Source organism: Triplophysa dalaica, chromosome 5 (assembly GCF_015846415.1).
Source record: "Triplophysa dalaica isolate WHDGS20190420 chromosome 5, ASM1584641v1, whole genome shotgun sequence".
In the NCBI taxonomy this organism is placed as follows: Eukaryota; Metazoa; Chordata; class Actinopteri; order Cypriniformes; family Nemacheilidae; genus Triplophysa; species Triplophysa dalaica.
In genome coordinates, this window is record NC_079546.1 from 19,486,937 (window position 1) to 19,499,099 (window position 12,163).

Sequence of the window (12,163 nt, forward strand, 5' to 3'; positions counted from 1 at the left end):
TTTGCTCGTGCGTTGGAGTCTACACATTGACTTTGAGCAGGGATTTCATCGAGCACATGCTCAAGGAATTCCGTGAGACCACAGCAAAAGCTGCCAATCTTCTCCCTGCAGATGTAGTCACTCAGTCACTTTGCCGGAGGCATGTTGGCCAGCCGTGATCGTATAGTGGTTAGTACTCTGCGTTGTGGTCGCAGCAACCCCGGTTCGAATCCGGGTTACGGCAGTCCTTATTGAAGTCCTGCCTTTCCCTTTTTGACATCGTCCTCTGCAGCAGCACGACCGAAACCCAGAGGGCCTGGAACCTGTTGTAGTCTTTGCCGAGCGGTTAAGGCGATGGACTTGAAATCCGTTGGGGTCTCCCCGCGCAGGTTCAAACCCTGCCGACTACGGCTGCTTGAGATTGAGATGAAGGTCAAGCCTTCATAGACTACCACGTTTTTCGTTAAGAGCGACTCTTCAACAGATGGCACGTGTTGTTGATATAACACAAATTGACCGGTACAGGAGTGCTCGATGGGTTTTTGCTGCAATTAGGTAAATAACAATGTAGTAAACACTTAATGTAAATCAATGTGTACATACTTTATAGCCTTTTATATGATTTTACAAATGTTTAAGAGCACCTCTGCAACAGATGGCACGTGTTGTTGATATAACCATAATTGACCGGTACAGGAGTGCTCGATGGGTTGTCGATGCAATTAGGTATACAACAACGTAGTAAACATTTAATGTAAAACAATGTGTACATACTTTATAGCCTCTAATGTGATTTTATAAATGTTTTCTTTGCAGGGACCTTTAAGGAAAGCACGGGCAGATAAAAGACCAAAGATGAGCTTTCAGGGCAGTGTTTAAAACATGTCGCACTTTCAGCTCCCAGAGCCCGTTACCCGGTTCAAGTGTACTTGATGAACTGCAATCAACAGATGGCATCGCCTCCAGATATAGGACTGAACACCCCTGCATCAGAAAGGTGCACTGAACCCTAAGCCGACAGAACCCTGTAAGGTCTTGACTGTCTGCGAAATGTCACAGTGGTCCTACTGTAAAACACAATGGTGGAAACCGGCGGCACAACGTGCCTTTATGAGGTAGCGTGGCCGAGCGGTCTAAGGCGCTGGATTTAGGCTCCAGTCTCTTTGGAGGCGTGGGTTCAAATCCCACCGCTGCCAGTGGGTCTTTGCTCCGCTCGGATCGTTGTGAGTCTAGTTTTTCTCTTACCTCCAGAGCCACATTAGCTGGTTAGGTTGTGTTTGATGAGGGATGAACCTGCAATCACCTGTTGTACTCAACACGTCGCTGCCACTCAAGAGCCCGGATAGCTCAGTGGGTAGAGCATCAGACTTTTAATCTTAGGGTCCAGGGTTCAAGTCCCTGTTCGGGCGATGTGTTTCCACATTGTTAGTCACCTTTACCTTGTGAGATCTTCTGGGCCCTCCCTCTGTTGATAAAAATTAAATAAACTGTTTGCTCGTGCGTTGGAGTCTACACATTGGCTTTGAGCAGGGATTTCATCGAGCACATGCTCAAGGAATTCCTTGAGACCTCAGCAAAAGCTGCCAATCTTCTCCCTGCAGATTTAGTCACTCAGTCACTTTGCCGGAGGCATGTTGGCCAGCCGTGATCGTATAGTAGTTAGTACTCTGCGTTGTGGTCGCAGCAACCCCGGTTCGAATCCGGGTTACGCCAGTCCTTACGGCAGTCCTTATTGAAGTCCTGCCTTTCCCTTTTTGACATCGTCCTCTGCAGCAGCACGACCGAAACCCAGAGGGCCTGGAACCTGTTGTAGTCTTTGCCGAGCGGTTAAGGCGATGGACTTGAAATCCGTTGGGGTCTCCCCGCGCAGGTTCAAACCCTGCCGACTATGGCTGCTTGAGAGAGAGATGAAGGTCAAGCCTTCATAGACTACCACGTTTTTCGTTAAGAGCGACTCTGCAACAGATGGCACGTTTGGTTGATATAACACAAATTGACCGGTACAGGAGTGCTCGATGGGTTTTTGCTACAATTAGGTAAATAACAATGTAGTAAACACTTAATGTAAATCAATGTGTACATACTTTATAGCCTTTTATATGATTTTACAAATGTTTAAGAGCACCTCTGCTACAGATGGCACGTGTTGTTGATATAACCATAATTGACCGGTACAGGAGTGCTCGATGGGTTGTCGATGCAATTATGTATACAACAACGTAGTAAACATTTAATGTAAAACAATGTGTACATACTTTATAGCCTCTAATGTGATTTTATAAATGTTTTCTTTGCAGGGACCTTTAAGGAAAGCACGGGCAGATAAAAGACCAAAGATGAGCTTTCAGGGCAGTGTTTAAAACACGTCTGACTTTCAGCTCCCAGAGCCCGTTACCCGGTTCAAGTGTACTTGATGAACTGCAATCAACAGATGGCATCGCCTCCAGATATAGGACTGCACACCCCTGCATCAGAAAGGTGCACTGAACCGTAAGCCGACAGGACACTGTAAGGTCTTGACTGTCTGCGAAATGTCACAGCGGTCCTACTGTAAAACACAATGGTGGAAACCGGCGGCACAACGTGCCTTTTTGAGGTAGCGTGGCCGAGCGGTCTAAGGCGCTGGATTTAGGCTCCAGTCTCTTTGGAGGCGTGGGTTCAAATCCCACCGCTGCCAGTGGGTCTTTGCTCCGCTTGGATCGTTGTGAGTCGTGTTTTTCTCTTACCTCCAGAGCCACATTAGCTGGTTACGGTGTGCTTGATGAGGGAAGAACCTGCAATCACCTGTTGTACTCAACACGTCGCTGCAACTCAAGAGCCCGGATAGCTCAGTCGGTAGAGCATCAGACTTTTAATCTGAGGGTCCAGGGTTCAAGTCCCTGTTTGGGCGATGTGTTTCCACATTGTTAGTCACCTTTACCTTGTGAGCTCTTCTGGGCCCTCCCTCTGTTGATAAAAATTAAATAAACAGTTTGCTCGTGCGTTGTAGGTCTGCAGATTGGCTTTGAGCAGGGATTTCCTCGAGCACATGCGTAAGGAATTCCGTGAGACCTCAGCAAGAGCTGCCAATCTTCTCACTGCAGATCTAGTCACTCAGTCCTGGTAGCGCAACTTTGCCGGAGGCATGTTGGCTAGCCGTGATCGTATAGTGATTAGTACTCTGCGTTGTGGTCGCAGCAACTTCGGGTCACGGCAGGGCACCACGTCTTATTGAAGTCCTGCCTTTCCCTTTTTGACATCGTCCTCTTTGCAGCACGACCGAAACCCAGAGGCCCTGGAACCTGTTGTAGTCGTGGCCGAGTGGTTAAGGCGATGGACTTGAAATCCATTGGGGTCTCCCCGCGCAGGTTCAAATCCTGCCGACTACGGCTGCTTGAGAGAGAGAAGAAGATCAAGCCTTTATAGACTACCACGTTTTTCTTTAAGAGCGACTCTGCAACAGATCAACGTGTTGTTGATATAACACAAATTGACAGGTACAGGAGTGCTCGATGGGTCGTCGATGCAACTAGGTATATAACAATGTAGTAAAACAATGTGTACATACTTTATAGCCTTTTATGTGATTTTACAGATGTTTAAGAGCGACTCTGCAACAGATGGCACGAGTTGTTGATATAACACAAATTGACTGGTACAGGAGTGCTCGATGGGTTGTCGATGCAACTAGGTATACAACAACGAGTAAACATTTAATGTAAAACAATGTGTACATACTTTATAGCCTTTAATGTGATTTTATAAATGTTTTCTTTGCATGGACCTTTAAGGAAAGCAGGGCCAGATAAAAGACCAAAGATGAGATGTCAGGGCAGTGTTTAAAACACGTCTGACTTTCAGCTCCCAGAGCCTGTTACCCGGTTCAAGGGTACTTGATGAACTGCAATCAACAGATGGCATCGTCTCCAGATATAGGACTGAACACCCTTACATCAGAAAGGTTCACTGAACCCTAGGCCGACAGAACCCTGTAAGCTCTTGATTGTCTGCGAAATATCACAGCGGGCCTACTGTAAAACACCATGGAGGAAACCGGCGGCACAAGGTGCCTTTTTGAGGTAGCGTGGCCGAGCGGTCTAAGGCGCTGGATTAAGGCTCCAGTCTCTTTGGAGGCGTGGGTTCACCCGTCTTAGACCAGACTTAGAGTCTACGCCCATACTAAATGCAGTGGCTTATTATTTCGTATATGGCTCTTGCTTCAGAGACCATTTAGGAAATCATGCTGGTTTTGCTGTGGTTAAACGAGAAGGAAATTAATTCATTCCTGTAATTTCTCAGCACTGTGAACAGCCTTGTTCAGCACAGTTGACTGATTTGAAAGCTTTGACCACAGCTTGCCAGCTGGCAAAGGGGCAAATTGTAAATATTTATACAGACTCTGCATATGCGTATGGAGTTTGTCATCTTTATGGAGCAGTTTGGAAACAAAGAGGGTTAAGAAAAAGTGATGGTACCATAATACAGCATACCGATCAGATTGTACAGTTAATCTCGACTATGATGAAACCTAAACTGCTGGGTATCATTAAGTGCCAAGCGCATAAAAAGGGAAATGACTTTGTAATACAAGGAAATAATGCTGCAGATGCAGAGGCTAGAATAGCCTCAGGGTGCCAAGCTGCTATAATGGCACCCATGGTGTTGATACAACCCGAACCCTGAATTACAGAACTTGCTTGCATACAAGAACATGTTATCAGGACTGTATATGATCCTGACATACATGGGGAACATAGTGCTGCTCGAGATAGCTGCCGTAGACCAGAACCAGACACCACCCCAACCCCAACAGGCCCCGGTGAACCACGGCCGGGCCCAAGTCGGAAGGGAGATGCAGGACCGTACTGCTCTTGATGAGCCTGGTGCAGACCATACCACAGATCCAGAGCTTCCCAGCCCATAATTATCCGTCGAACAACTACTGGCAGAAGAGTTCCCAACAATCGACTTGTCAACACTTGAGTGCACACCCTCAGATTTTAACATGTGATGAAGTGCCCCAATATGAGAGACTTTGGGACATTGCTATTCAAAATGAGTGGTACAGGCACCCAAAAAACGCCTTGACCCCCAATTTGACCCCCCACCACCTCCCTGATTAAAAAATATTAAATATATATTAAAATATATATATATCTGGGATAAAGATTTAACAGTGATCCTCTTCAAACTACGCAGAACAATAATAACTCATAATTTATTCGACAATAAAAAATATAAACATAAGAATCACTGCGACGCCCCATGAACGTTGCCGCCGCTGCGCCTTGCGTCATTGCGTTCAAGGAGCTGCCGCGAGCCCGCAAGTGCTGCAACGCACTTTATATCTTGAAGCTTAAAATGGATCGCTTCGTCATACCTAAAAACAAATTGACAGCAGACGGAAATAAGACTGAAAATATACCCGTGGCAGGGGAGGGCGAGCCCTGCTTTATCCTAGAATAGAAATAGAGGACACCGAGGAATTGCAGGATGAGGAGGTGGGACCGGAGCAACTCGCATATGGAAGCATATGTGGTGCAAAATTCAATTTGCAATGTAATATGCAAAATGGCAATGCAGTATGTAATTGACAATTCAATTGTGTCAATTGTGTAAATATACATTTCAAATGACGTATGTGCAACATTAAGTGCAAAATGAAAATAAAAATTCAATTATATCAATTACATTTGGGAGTTCCTACACAGGTTTTATGCTTACAAATGTAATTGATTTAATTGAATTTTTATTTTCATTTTGCACTTAATGTTGCACATACGGTATTTGAAATATTTAACGGGGATTCAAGCTATGGCCCAGCCGAGAAACCATACAGCATAAATTAAAACATAACCGTGTCGTTCTTTTGGATCGCAGGGGCAACTAGCATCCAGGGGTTTTAGTTACTCGTGGTTCAAACGGTACCAGTGGCTTGAATATTCTGTCAAAAGACGCGGCTTTTTGTTTTGCCTGTCGTCATTTTTTTCACAGTATGCATGGATCTGGTTTTATTTGTTTAGTAGCAGTAATATGCAGTTATTAGCCGTGTCCACTGTATTTTTTTTGGTTTTCATGAGAACCCCCTTGAAATGACCAGGACCCCCCATTGCCCCCCCAATCAAAATTGCCTGGAGCCGCCACTGGGTACAGGTGAGCACATTTCACAGTAGATCAATCATACATGGACAGTTGTGTGTTTTGCACCCCGTCACCATTGAGCAAACTTACTGTTGTGCCAAACCCACATCATTACAGAAGTCAGGATTGGGTTAAAATGCATTGGGATAATAAGTTTGCTTCTGCTACACAAATTTTACAGTGATAGGATGGGAAGATTGCCCAAAAATGACAATAAGCCCTTTATTGAATCTTATGAAAAAGGTTAATGCTATAGCTGATTACTTTTGGGTATGTGGAGGAAGCAAACTAAGACCAACACTACCAAAACACTGGAGAGGTTTATGTGCAGGAGTGAAGCTAAAACAAGATGTCACTATGATCACATGGGATCCGAATGAGAATGTTAAAAGGGAACCAAAACATAAAATAATGAAAAGGGCCTACCAAAGTGACCCAAATGTTTATTTGGATGCCATTGGTCAACCTAGAAATATCCCACACCAGTTTAAAGCAAGAGATAAAGTTAAATCCGGATTTGAATCTATTCTTGTATGGATTATCCCAAATAAGAACACAGAATAGATAAATTATGTGTATTACAACCAGCAGAGGTTTATTGATTACACAAATGATGCACTTAAAGCTCTTGGAGAGCAACTAGCCCCAACAAGTAAAATGGCCTGGCAAAACAGACACAAAACATTGGTTGTTAGCTGAAAAAGGAGGAGTCTGTGCAATGTTTGGAGAAGATTGCTGTACTTACATTCCTAATAATACTGCCCCTGATGGGTCTGTTACTCATGCTATGGAGAGATTGAAAAACCTTAGCAGTGAAATAACAGCTAATGCAGGAAGAGGGCATTGGGGACATGGTTTAAGTCAATGTTTGGTTTCTGGGGAGAATGGCTAACTAAAGTGGGAATAACGATTGTTATTGTGTTAATAATCTCTGCAATATTATTCTGTTGTGTTCTCCCTAAACTAAGATCTTTGTTGATTAAGGCCACAGCTAAACAAATGTTACTGCAAACAGAGTTAAATGTGTCATGAAAACTCATGGTAGAACCCAATTGCAGGCAGGACTCAGGAATGACCGGGTTAACAGATATTTATTGTACAAAAAACAAGACAAAAAGGCAAAACAAAACCCACGAGGGGGAAAACAAGACAGGGTAATATATATAAATAAAGACACTGAATCACTAGACTATGAAAACACAAATACTTGATATGAACATAAAACTGACAGTTACTAAGACACGGGGAACAGGAACAACGACTTAGCATAGAGTTACAGGTACAAGAAACAGCGAAAGCACAAAAGCTACAACAAGGTACAAGTACAATGAACGTGCACAGGACAATGAACATGAGGATGTTTTAAAGGGAACAAACTAAAGAGGGAACAGGTGCGGGGGATGAACACTCAAAGGAAGCTAATTAACACAAACTCGGAAACAGGAGGGTAGGAACGATGACGCAGACCAGAGAGAGAAGAAATCGTCTCTCTCCCACATGAAACAGAGGACCCTGTATGATTCCACCTCTAGAACAAGAAATACCTGACAAGGTGAGGTGGAATCATGAAAGAACCCCCGCCTTAAGGAGCAGCATCCTGATGCTCCTCAAAGGCACAAACAAGACAGGACAGACTGGGACACTGACAAGACCAAACAAAACATGGAAAACATGAATAGGGGCAGACAGGCAAGAACAATAAACGGGTTGGGGTGAGACAATAAAAATAACAAACAAGGGGGGGGGTGGGGGCAAACAAGAGTACATGTGGGGAAGTCCAGAAGGGGCAGGGCTGGGAGGGGGAAGTCCTAGCCCTGGGGGACGCGCCATAGCACGGAGCCCCAGGGGGCCTGACAGGGCTTGGCGCCGGTCGGGAGGCCGGCTGGACACGGCTTGACGCCGGTGGGAAGGCTGGCTGGACAGGGCTAGACATCGGCTGCTTGGCCGGCTGGACAGGGCTTGACGCCGGCTGCTGGGCCGGCTGGACAGGGCTTGATGCCGGCTGCTGGGCCGGCTGGATAGGGCTTGACGCCGGTGGGAAGGCCGGCTGGACAGGGCCTGACGCCGGCTGCTGGGCCGGCTGGACAGGGCCTGACGCCGGCTGCTGGGCCGGCTGGACAGGGCTTGACCCCGGCTGCTGGGCCGGCTGGACAGGGCTTGACCCCGGCTGCTGGGCCGGCTGGACAGGGCCTGACGCAGGCTGCTGGGCCGGCTGGACAGGGCTTGACCCCGGCTGCTGGGCCGGCTGGACAGGGCTTGACCCCGGCTGCTGGGCCGGCTGGACAGGGCTTGACGCCGGTGGGAAGGCCGGCTTGACGTCGGCTGCTGGGCCGGCTGGACAGGGCTTGACGCCGGCTGCTGGGCCGGCTGGACAGGGCTTGACGCCGGCTGCTGGGCCAGCTGGACAGGGCTTGACACTGGCTGCTGGGCCAGCTGGACAGGGCTTGACGGCGGCTGCTGGGTCGGGTGGACAGGGCTTGACGCCGGCTGCTGGGCCGGGCTGGGTGCCGGCTCCTGGACCGGGCTTGGTTCCAGCTCCTGGAAGGAATCTGGGGCCGGGCTGGCCGCTCGGACCTTCACCTCCCTGCGGCGCCCCCCCAAAAAATATTTGGAACTCGGGACCTCCGGACTAGGGACCACCGGACGTTTCCACGAATATTGCTGCCCCTTAAATGTAAATACTAACAAAGGCTGAGTATCTGGGTGTACAGGTACAGAGAAAAAGGCTGCACACAAATCTATTACTGTGAAAGACTTGTGCCAATGTGGCACTGAATTCATAACAGTCAAAACATCAGGCACAATTGGTGCTAGTGGTATGATTAACTGATTAACTGCTCTTAAATCTTGACTTAATCTCCAAGTTCTCCCATCAGCTTTCATAACAGGATTAATTGGTGTGTTATACAGTGAATGTGTTTGTTCGAGGACACCCTGCTTGACAAAATTTTCAATCAAATGTTGAATGCCTAGTTCCTTATCTTTAGACAAAGGGTATTGTTTAATGTAGACAGGTTTATTTGTTTTAAGTTTAGCCCTATAAGGTTCCATGTCAATGAAACCAGTGTCATCCCTGAACTAAGACCATAACAAAGGGTTAATCATGGTGTCCACCCCTGTTGGCATGCTGCAACCGGAGACAGATTGCCCTTGAGCCGCCTATCAGTCCACTTGTAGGCAGAGGATCGACGGATGCCTGTAAGCTGGAAAATGAAGCTCCCATGTTCTCATGTCTGCTCTGTGGTGTGTGTGTGCGAAACTTGTGCAACTGTCTGCACTGTCGTTTTTAATGGCCCCTCCTTCGCAATGAAAGCTGATTATTTATGACTTCCTCCCTTGGGTTATATGCGGCAATTACGGATTTACAGACGTTTGTTCAATGTCCAACAACAATCTTTCAATACATGCAGTAACAGTGATATCAATAATATTTTCAATTTTAACTGTAAGAATCTTATCTTTTAGAATAACCACTAAACAGATTTTATTTCTTTTTATTTTTTCGTGAGTAACAAAGCCTCCTCAAAGCTATCACTTCGATCCCAAATTACAGTGTGATCAGGACTGCATTAACCATTCATATTCGTGCGTTAATAATTATTTTATTAATTACTGTCACCAGCCTCACTGGTACAACAATGGGAGAATCAACTCCCACTAACATGAATTTTAAACACACAAGAATCCTACAGGGTAAGTGTTAGATTTCTGTAAGTCATAAAGAACTGTATAGAAAAACACTTACCCCTTTTAATGTAGGTCTGTGACCGTTTGTCAGTGAGCCCCACAGGTCTTTGTTCTCTTTGGTTCTTAGAGGGAAGAGTCTCCCCTCTTTCGCAGACGAGCCCCCAATCTGTAAGAATATAAAACTTCTTATGTCCCCTTGTCTAAACAATATTCTACGTTGAAGAGTCTAGTCGACTGAACACACAGAGTTTCAGGCCTGGAGACAAAGTTTGACACAGACACAAGTGCTTGTTCAATCAGAGTCCAAAGTTTATTGTATTAAGGACTAATATTTATATGCTTGAAACAGGAGGTGTCATATAAAACCACCAGAGTGGAAAATCACCAGACTTTCTGTTTAGTCTTATTCCTCCTGAACAATCAGATATGATCACATATTTAATATTACAATATCAAAACAATTGTCCCTAGATATCATTAGGAACCTTGAGATGGAGAACAACAGATACTTATATCAACATAAGACAGCATAAGATATGATACAACTTTCAACGAGGTTAGACAACAAGAAAGTAAGGCACATCTTATATGAATAGAAGCTAATATTATTAGGAATGAATACGAATGAATACATATGATATATGAACTTTGTATTAAACACAGATGCAATATTTGTAGAGGACAGGACGAAATCCAGATTCTCACAATTACTCTGTGTCAATTGATTCGTAAGTCGTTCTAGTCGGTATAAAATCGTTCTAGCCTTTCATTAACATTACATGTTATTTGGACACGACTATCTGAGTTTGCACCCAGTGGGATTAGGAATGAGTTTCAGTTTGATGGTAAATCCATACAGCATGTGAGAGAAACTCTTTTCAGTAAAGCAATTTACATTCTCTCAGTATTTGCCAATTTTAACATGATATGATATACAGTTGAAAGAAAAAGTATGTGAACCCTTGCAGATCAGACCTGGACAACGGTCAGGAGAAATTTTCCACCATTCCTCTTTACAAAAGTGTTTCAGTTCAGCAATATTCTTGGGATGTCTGGTGTGAATCGCTCTCTTGAGGTCATGCCACAGCATCTCAATCGGGTTGAGGTCAGGACTCTGACTGGGCCACTCCAGAAGGCGTATTTTCTTCTGTTGAAGCCATTCTGTTGTTGATTTACTTCTATGCTTTGGGTCGTTGTCCTGTTGCATCGTCCATCCTCTGTTAAGCTTCAGTTGGCGGACAGATGGTCTTAAGTTTTACTGCAAAATGTCTTGATAAACTTTGGAATTCATTTTTCCATCGATGACAGTAATCTGTCCAGGGCCTGAGGCAGCAAAGCAGCCCCAAACCATCATGCCCCCTCCACCATATTTCACAGTTGGGATGAGGTTTTCATGTTGGTGTGCTGTGCCTTTTGTTCTCCACACATAGCGTTGTGTGTTCTTTCCAAACAACTCAATTTTGGTTTCATCTGTCCACAGAATGTTTTGCCAGTAGTGCTGTGGAACATCCAGGTGCTCTTTTGCAAACTTCAAACGTGCTGCAATGTTTTTTTTGGACAGCAGTGGCTTCCTCGGTGGTGTCCTCCCATGAAGTCCATTCTTGTTTAATGTTTTCCTTATTGTAGATTTGTCAACAAAAATGTTAGCATGTGCCAGAGATTTCTGTAAGTGTTTAGCTGACACTCTAGGATTCTTCTTCACCTCATTGAGCATTCTGCGCTGTGCTCTTGCACTCATCTTTACAGGACGACCACGCCTAGGTAGTGTAGCAACAGTGCTGAACTTTCTCCATTTGTAGACAATCTGTCTTACTGTGGACACATGGACATCAAGGCTTTTAGATATACTTTTGTAGCCCTTTCCAGCTTTATGTAAGTCAACAATTCTTGATCGTAGGTCTTCTGAGAGCACTTTTGTGGTTCACATCAGACAACGCTTCTTCAGAACAGCAAACTCAAAACTGGTGTGTGAGTTTTATTGGACAGGCCAGCTTTAATCAACACATCCAATCTCATCACATTGATTGGACCCCAGGTTGGCTGACTCCTGGCTCCAATTAGCTCTTGGAGAAGTCATTAGCCTAGGGTTTCACATACTTTTTCCACCCTGCACTATGAATGTTTACATGTTGTGTTCAATAAAAACATGAAAACGTATAATGTTTGTGCGGTATTAGTTTAAGCAGACTGTGTTTCTCTATTGTTGTGACTTAGATGAAGATCAGAACACATTTTATGACCAATTTATGAAGAAATCCAAGTAAGCCCAAAGGGTTCACATACTTTTTCTTTCAACTGTATATGATTGTTAAAAATATAGCTATATGAAAAAAAACTGTCAAGATGTCCAGACAATATTTTAAAAGGCACGCAAAAT

The 12,163-nt window shown here is 44.9% G+C and overlaps 8 non-coding genes across 8 annotated transcripts; all 8 read left to right on the top strand.

The window, feature by feature from the left end:
- Window positions 1-151: 151 nt before the first annotated feature.
- trnah-gug (transfer RNA histidin (anticodon GUG)) lies at window positions 152-223 on the top strand. Its single transcript has one exon. It is a non-coding gene; the product is annotated as a tRNA-His (tRNA).
- Window positions 224-307: 84 nt separating this feature from the next.
- On the top strand, window positions 308-389 carry trnas-uga (transfer RNA serine (anticodon UGA)). The gene has a single exon. It is a non-coding gene; the product is annotated as a tRNA-Ser (tRNA).
- A 704-nt stretch (window positions 390-1,093) lies between these two features.
- trnal-uag (transfer RNA leucine (anticodon UAG)) lies at window positions 1,094-1,175 on the top strand. Its single transcript has one exon. It is a non-coding gene; the product is annotated as a tRNA-Leu (tRNA).
- A 140-nt stretch (window positions 1,176-1,315) lies between these two features.
- On the top strand, window positions 1,316-1,388 carry trnak-uuu (transfer RNA lysine (anticodon UUU)). Its single transcript has one exon. It is a non-coding gene; the product is annotated as a tRNA-Lys (tRNA).
- A 400-nt stretch (window positions 1,389-1,788) lies between these two features.
- Window positions 1,789-1,870, top strand: trnas-uga (transfer RNA serine (anticodon UGA)). The gene has a single exon. It is a non-coding gene; the product is annotated as a tRNA-Ser (tRNA).
- Window positions 1,871-2,574: 704 nt separating this feature from the next.
- Window positions 2,575-2,656, top strand: trnal-uag (transfer RNA leucine (anticodon UAG)). The gene has a single exon. It is a non-coding gene; the product is annotated as a tRNA-Leu (tRNA).
- A 140-nt stretch (window positions 2,657-2,796) lies between these two features.
- trnak-uuu (transfer RNA lysine (anticodon UUU)) lies at window positions 2,797-2,869 on the top strand. Its single transcript has one exon. It is a non-coding gene; the product is annotated as a tRNA-Lys (tRNA).
- A 396-nt stretch (window positions 2,870-3,265) lies between these two features.
- trnas-uga (transfer RNA serine (anticodon UGA)) lies at window positions 3,266-3,347 on the top strand. The gene has a single exon. It is a non-coding gene; the product is annotated as a tRNA-Ser (tRNA).
- The last annotated feature ends 8,816 nt before the right edge of the window (window positions 3,348-12,163 follow it).